Source organism: Hakea prostrata, chromosome 5 (assembly GCF_041222555.1).
Source record: "Hakea prostrata isolate BN-2017 chromosome 5, UWA_Hpros_2, whole genome shotgun sequence".
Taxonomy (NCBI): Eukaryota; Viridiplantae; Streptophyta; class Magnoliopsida; order Proteales; family Proteaceae; genus Hakea; species Hakea prostrata.
This window is the reverse complement of record NC_142604.1, coordinates 44,737,369-44,744,431: the sequence shown is the minus strand read 5'-3', so window position 1 is coordinate 44,744,431 and position 7,063 is coordinate 44,737,369.

Below are 7,063 nucleotides of genomic sequence, written 5' to 3'. Positions count from 1 at the left end.
AAATGTACGACGCTCAAATAAATCGATGTACCAACAACAAAAAAATCACTAGCTTCTCCAATAAAGAAATCGTGCGAGGGCGAAGAGAGAAAAAAGCGACCAAGAAATCATGCGAGGCGAGCTGAGAGGACGAGACGAAAATACACAAAAGAGGTAGATGGCAAAGTTTTTCAACTTATCGTCTTCCAAAAATAGAAACTTAAAATAGTGAAAAATAGGCGCGAGGTTGGGCTGGAGGAGTGAGGGAAAATCCGGCGGTAAATGGAGAATAAAATCTAGGGTTATTCATAGTGGTTCTGATAAAACCATTGCTACCTTGATATTTAGTGGCGTTAACACTAAAAACACCATTAATATTTTGATATTCAGTGGCGTTAATAGCAGAAACACCACTACTATTTTCATAATTACCGACGGTTTTCAAAAACCGCCACTAATCCCCTAGATCTTTCAACTAAATATACATTATTAGTGGTGGTTTATGATAAACCGCCACTAATTAAACGTCACTAATTCTACTTTTTCTTGTAGTGATTGGACAAAGCTCACAATCAGATGCAGAAATCCACAATCCCTATTTATTATCTCCTCTCTCTCTCTCTCTCCTCTTTCTTTCTATTTATTCTCTTCTCTTTTTATAAACATGGCTAAGGAAAATTTGAAAAAGAATTAAGTTCTCAAATTGTCACTCCTAATTAAAAACTAACTTCTCATTCCCTATTTATCTCTCTCTCTCTTCTTCTTATTTATCCTCTTCTAGTTCTTCAAGTGGGTTAAGGAAAATTTGGAAAAAATCTTCTCCACAATAACTATCTTTCTCAATTTTTTATTCCTCTTTCTCATATTTTTATTCTTTTTATTTTATTCTATATTCTTCATTTCCTTATTTCTTCTACAGTTTTTGTTATTTGATTTTCTACCATTGCTTGCATCTCTTAAAAAAAAAATTGTTAATCATGTATATATATAATTGTTGCTTTAATTTACCTTATTTTGTCAGGTAAAAATATCATTAACAATAATTTGCCATTTTTTAAATATGTGTGGGCCCCACAAAATATATTTGGATTATGATAAAATAATTCAAAAGTGGGACCTCTAGTGGATCCCACATGGGCCCACACAATATGTGTGGTGAAAAAGCATTAGTCCTTCACCAATCATGTCTAATTGCGGGATTAAACCCTAATTTGCCCCCGGCCCTTTATAAATAGCCATCCACGACCTAATTTCATATTATTTTATTGGTGGAGGCTATTGTGGACAGTTAGGAGGTAGAGTACACATGTTTGGTGGTGAAGAACACTTGAATCACGGTGAAGCTTTGGTTCTTGATCAGTCTTGTGAATCGGTTGGAGGTTAATTAATCACATGCTCTCCCTACTTATCTCTCTTCAGTAGTAATGTGCTTTTCTTCTCTCCATGATTCTATAAATAGTGAGTTATGATGGATAGAATCTTTCCATTGATGATCGCGACTAGATCACACTCGAACACGGATTATCATATCCGAATCAAGGGTTGATTTAGTCAAAGGAGATGAAGTGGATTCTAAATCTTCTTCTTTTGTAGTTTTTAGATTGAGATGGACTCTCTAGTATGTTAAGGACAAAATTCGCATTTGGATCATCACGAAATTAGATCGAGGATGGGAGATCAAAAGTTGGAATTTCGTACATGAGAGTCTGCCTTAAAAAGAGGGCGGTCGGTCAGCGCAGTTGATTGACCCAACCAACCGCCATAAGCAACCGACTGGATCATAGTATCTTGGTCTATTTGAGTTTTGCTTTATTTTGACCTCTAACTTAAATGAATCTTTGTAACCCTAATTTAGGTGATCACTGAGGTTTACTGAATGTTATTTGTGAAGTCTGATTGCACTTTCATATACCATGTATCAATTATACACACGCCCATATTAGCATATACGGTCGATGAATAAAAGAATGAACATGAAAACATGAATCTAACTCCTACTATGCTGTCTCTACAGTAGAAACGCTTTAAGGTAATACACTAACCTCCTCTAGACGGTCTCATCACTCTCCCTCACGGCACTTAAGCTGATCTTTTGGGTTCTTGATAACTCTATGAAATATAGTTAATTCTAGTGATTTTATACTTGAGATAGCTCGATTTAAGAGTATTTTATCTTTGTTTTAGTGTTAATTGTTATTAAATTTCGTTTTAGCGAGTCTTAGTGTTTTAAATTTTGTAAAGGTCTTTTATGTCATTCATGCATGAATTTCTCTTGAATTAATGGATGGAATTGATCAGCCCTCTTTCTCTTGGTCTTGTAGGAAAGGAATCATAAAGGAAGATATGACATGAAACATAGAAGACGAACAAAGAACATGTCTTCTCAGTTTGTTGTAAAGATGTTGTAGCATTACATAGCAAAATATTCCCAGATTGAACTCACGTAGTACCACCTAGTGAAATGACTGTAAAGGGGTTAACTAATTAGACATTCTTCTTGTCACCACGTGAAGGATCTCAACCCTTGATAAAAAGGTTCTAATCCTACAGCCCCTTTCTACCCTATCATTTGATGAAAGTTTGGGAAAATGAGAAGGGAGGCAAATGAGTGAAGAGATGACAGCAAGAGGAAGAAACAAAAGAGGACCGGAGAGAAGAGGAAGCTGAGCTCGTGCATGAAGAAGACCTGCTGGAGATAGGAAGCTAGAGCAATGTGGAAGCATCTCCGAGTTTTCTATTTGGTTTTATAATTCTTAAATCTTCATACTCTAGCTTAACTGTGTTAATGACTGCACATATTTCTCTGCTTTTGAACTTTAATATGAGCTAAACTCTTATTGTGTTGGGATGATAAGAGTACCTGAACCTGTGATTTGAGCTGTAATTATCTAGTTTTCTGTAGTTCTGTTGTAGCACAATCTATTATCAATGGATTCAACATGTTAGTTTTTGAGTAATTTCATTTATTGGGGGCCCCCGGGGGGGGGGGGGGGGGGTTGGTTATTTCCCCCCCACCAAAAAGGCCCAAACCCCCAATCCCCCCAAATGTATTCCGAAATCCGTAGTAATAGCTTATAGCTACGGATTACATGCGGTTTATTATCTGTCGCAACAGGCTCCGTCGCAAACGCAGTAGCTACACATAAAATACTGCATGTACAAGGTTGTCCATAGCTATGGTTTTTTAGTTACAGGTATTTCTGTAGCTATATCTATAGCTACGGATTGTTAGTTACAGATGTTTCCACATCCAACTTCTAGCTACACATATTGAAGCAATGGATATTTTTGTGGTTATATATCATCTAGCTGGATACTGCGGATGTTTCCGCGACTACCCTATAGCTACGAAAAAATATAACCGTGGATATTTCCGCATCTAACTTCTACCTACACATATTGTAACGACAGATAATTCCATGGTTATAAATCCTCTATCTGCGGAAAGTATAACTACATATGTTACCGCGGCTACCCTATAGCTACGAAAACTATAATTGTGGATATTCTGCGGCTAACTTCTAACTACACATATTGTAGCGCCAGATGTTTCCGTGGCTATATATCTTTTAGCTGCGGATGTTTTTGCATCTCACTTTTTGGTATACACATTGTAGCAACTGATATTTCCGTGGCTAATCTATAGCTACCATATACTAACTACAAATGTTTCTGCTATAATGCTTTAGGTGTGGAAATTTATTTGTAGGTATTTCATCCACAATGAAGATGTGGCTACAGATTTTATTCTACAAATGTATTCACAGGTCATCTATTGGATATACATTTCTTCGCAACAAATATATAGAAACAAAAAATATATTTACTGAATTCAGTATTATCTAAAATCCATACACATCAATCAAAAATAAAAAGAAAGTTACTTGTCATCCAACTGACTCAAACTAGAATAATTGCAAATTAAAACTTAATTTTAGATAAAGGGTCTGTGCTAAAGTTCTAAGTGTACTTGAAAAAAAAAACACTAGAATCAACTAGTCGATCCAAGCCTCGTGCTTTATGTTATGTGGAACTCTGCAGTGCTTGAATCACCTTCTTAATAAATTATCCTGCAATCAATATAAAATTAAATAAATAAATAACAATTAACAATATTATAACAAAATTTCATAAGAAGCACATAGCTTAGAGTATCACATTACCTTCATGAGAACAAGATGCATCATTGCTCCTAGAAGAGTGATTTCCTTCATGACTATTAAATTGATTAAGCCCCTATCACAGGGATACAATATTTGCAAAATTAATAACAAGAAGAATCATAAAATTTAGGAATAGAATAAGCGTTAGAGATTGATAAAATTTTAGTAACATTACCTGTTCCTCAGTTGAAAAATCTTCTATCTGACAATCTGGATTTGATTGCTTAACAATCGAGAAAATCTTGGTGACTTGAGCTTCTAACATATTAACTTTATTTTTCGGAAAGCAACTTGTTCAGGATCATCTTCTCTTCGTTTTCCTTAGAGGCAAGCCTAGCTCCCAATCCTAGCCCTTGAATGCGTCTACGTTTATCTATCTTTAACACCTGAGAAAAGATGTCGGTGTCCCAGTTATTACTCTCGCCATTACCTTGAGAGGCATCAATTTCTGCTTTATTTTCCTTGATTTTTTCCTACAATTAACATATAAAATATACATATCATACATATTTATTATGCTTAATTTTATTTGAAAACAAAAAAGTAGCTGACTGGTATTTTGATTCAAAAATAAATAAAAAATAAAGGAAAACATACAATTGTTTTTTGTACAATCTCATCAATTGGACGTCCATCTGCATGTTCATGAGTGATTATGTACAAACCAGCACGGTCTAGTTGTACTCCAGTTTCTTTCAACTGTTTTAACATTGTAAATATCATAGTTAAATATTTGATACTATAACATTTATAAATATATAAAATGTAAGAGTTCTATAGTTAGCGTTCAAATATTACCTTTTCATGCGAATTCGTGCAAAACTCTTCTGACCTGCAGTATGTGGTGCAATCAGACACATACAATAACAAGCACGGTACTACTTACCATGACAAATGAAAGAAATGAAAATGAAAATGAAAAGTGGGTGCAATCAGACACATATGCCAATGATTAGAAACATAAAACATTGAGGATATGTATGGTTGAGACTCCATGAAATGAAACACAAACAAAAAGCAAAACAAAAAAGTGACCATTTTACCTTAAATATCACAGTATTTAAGAAAGTGTGTAAATGCAAATAAATGGTCTTGGAAAGTGAGCAATGTAGTGAATTTTGTTGAGATTCAATGGGATTAAGAACATATTATACATACATCTCCATGTTCTCTCATAAAAGAATATAATAAAGGCAAAGTAAAGACAGGAAAACAATATTATATTTATACATATTAAAAAAAACCTGTTCCTTTTGTGGGTTTTACCCAAACCTCAGATTAAACCCCCTTTTTGGAACAAGCACGAAGATAGGATTTAAGCAGAGACACAGACAGAGAGACAGAGACAAAGAGAGAGAGAGAGAGAGAGGGACTGGAGAGGGCAAGTGTGCAAATTGTGAGACAGAGGAGGAGGGGGAAGGAGAGGTTATTCTCTTTCTCTTCTTCATCTCACTCTCTCACCTTTAAGTCACAATCAAGACCTCCCCCATTTCCAACCTTCTGGTAGCAGAATAATCGAAAAAAATAAAATCTAGAACACATTGTTTCATTTTAATACATGTAGAGAGGGATCAATTCGAAAAAACAATGCGAAAGGGATCAAAAGAAAGCACCTCACCATCTTGCTCTCTTCCACATCAAACTTATGTTTCCCGAACTATTGTTTACTTGTCTCATTGCGCCATTCTATTCACAAAGAGGAGAAGAGATGGAGGGAATATTAGGAGGGAATGAGTTTGCTAGGAAACGTGGGGGTTTTTTTCCTTTTTGTAGGAGGGAAACGTGGGTTTTTGGGTGTGAAAATGTTGATCTTTTTCAAAGAAAACGATTTCTCCCCAAAAAAATCGGTTAGAAACTGAATCCAAATATAACTTCTTCCATTTTTATTGGGTAGAAAGAATCCAAATATACCACTATAAATCCAAAATATTGCATAAAATCCAAGTTTTTCTTCTTTCCTTAATGTTTCAATAATTTTTCCTTATAAATACATTTTGTTTCTTTATTATAATTTCTTTTGTACTAGCAAGATTTAAGTTTAAATATTTTGGGGATTTTGTTAAATAATTTAAATCATCAAATATTTTCATTTTAGGGGAAACATTGTTTCTAGAAAATTATTGTTTATTTTTTTGTTTAATTCGTTTGATGTTTCATGGTTTTCCCCCTTTCATATGTCATTATAAAAATTTTAATTTAATACAATTCCATAATTCAAAAAAAATAAAAGTTGATGAAGAAAGAAAGGAGACTTTGAATACTTATAAACTCTAATTTTCCAATTTGATTATCATCCATTTTCAGAGAAAAAAAATGTTGTATACTTTACTCTATCCGGATATTATCCAATTCGATAAGCAATTATCCGAATCCGAATCCGGTTGCTTAGCAGACGGACACCGATATTTTTTGGATACATATACCCTTAAACAAATATGAATGCGATTTCGGAGGCGGATTTCGGCTATCCATTTACAGGTCTAGGAAAAGGAGAAATTTCTATATCTCCCATGGGTGAAGCTGCCCCCAATGTTTTGAATATTCCTCCGTTCCCTTATAAAAATTTTAAAATTTTAAAATTTTCCCTTTGACCCTCTTTCCATGTATGAAATATAGGGGTGTCAATAAACCCGCTTGACTGGCCCACCCTAAACCCCACCCCCCGAGCTCGCGAGTCAACTCGAAGGGCGAGTTAGGGTTAGAAAATAGATATGTAAATGGATTGGATACACAAGTATCCGAATCCGGTTAGCAAAACCCTATCCAATCCAAATAATCGACAGAAATTTAGAGAAGGCATCAAATTCAAATCCGAACTTTATCGAATATTCGATAATAATCCGATCCAATAAACTATCCGATTCTTGATTGGTGATTGTCTTCTTTTTATTTTTTATTTACAATTTCTCGTTATCGATTAC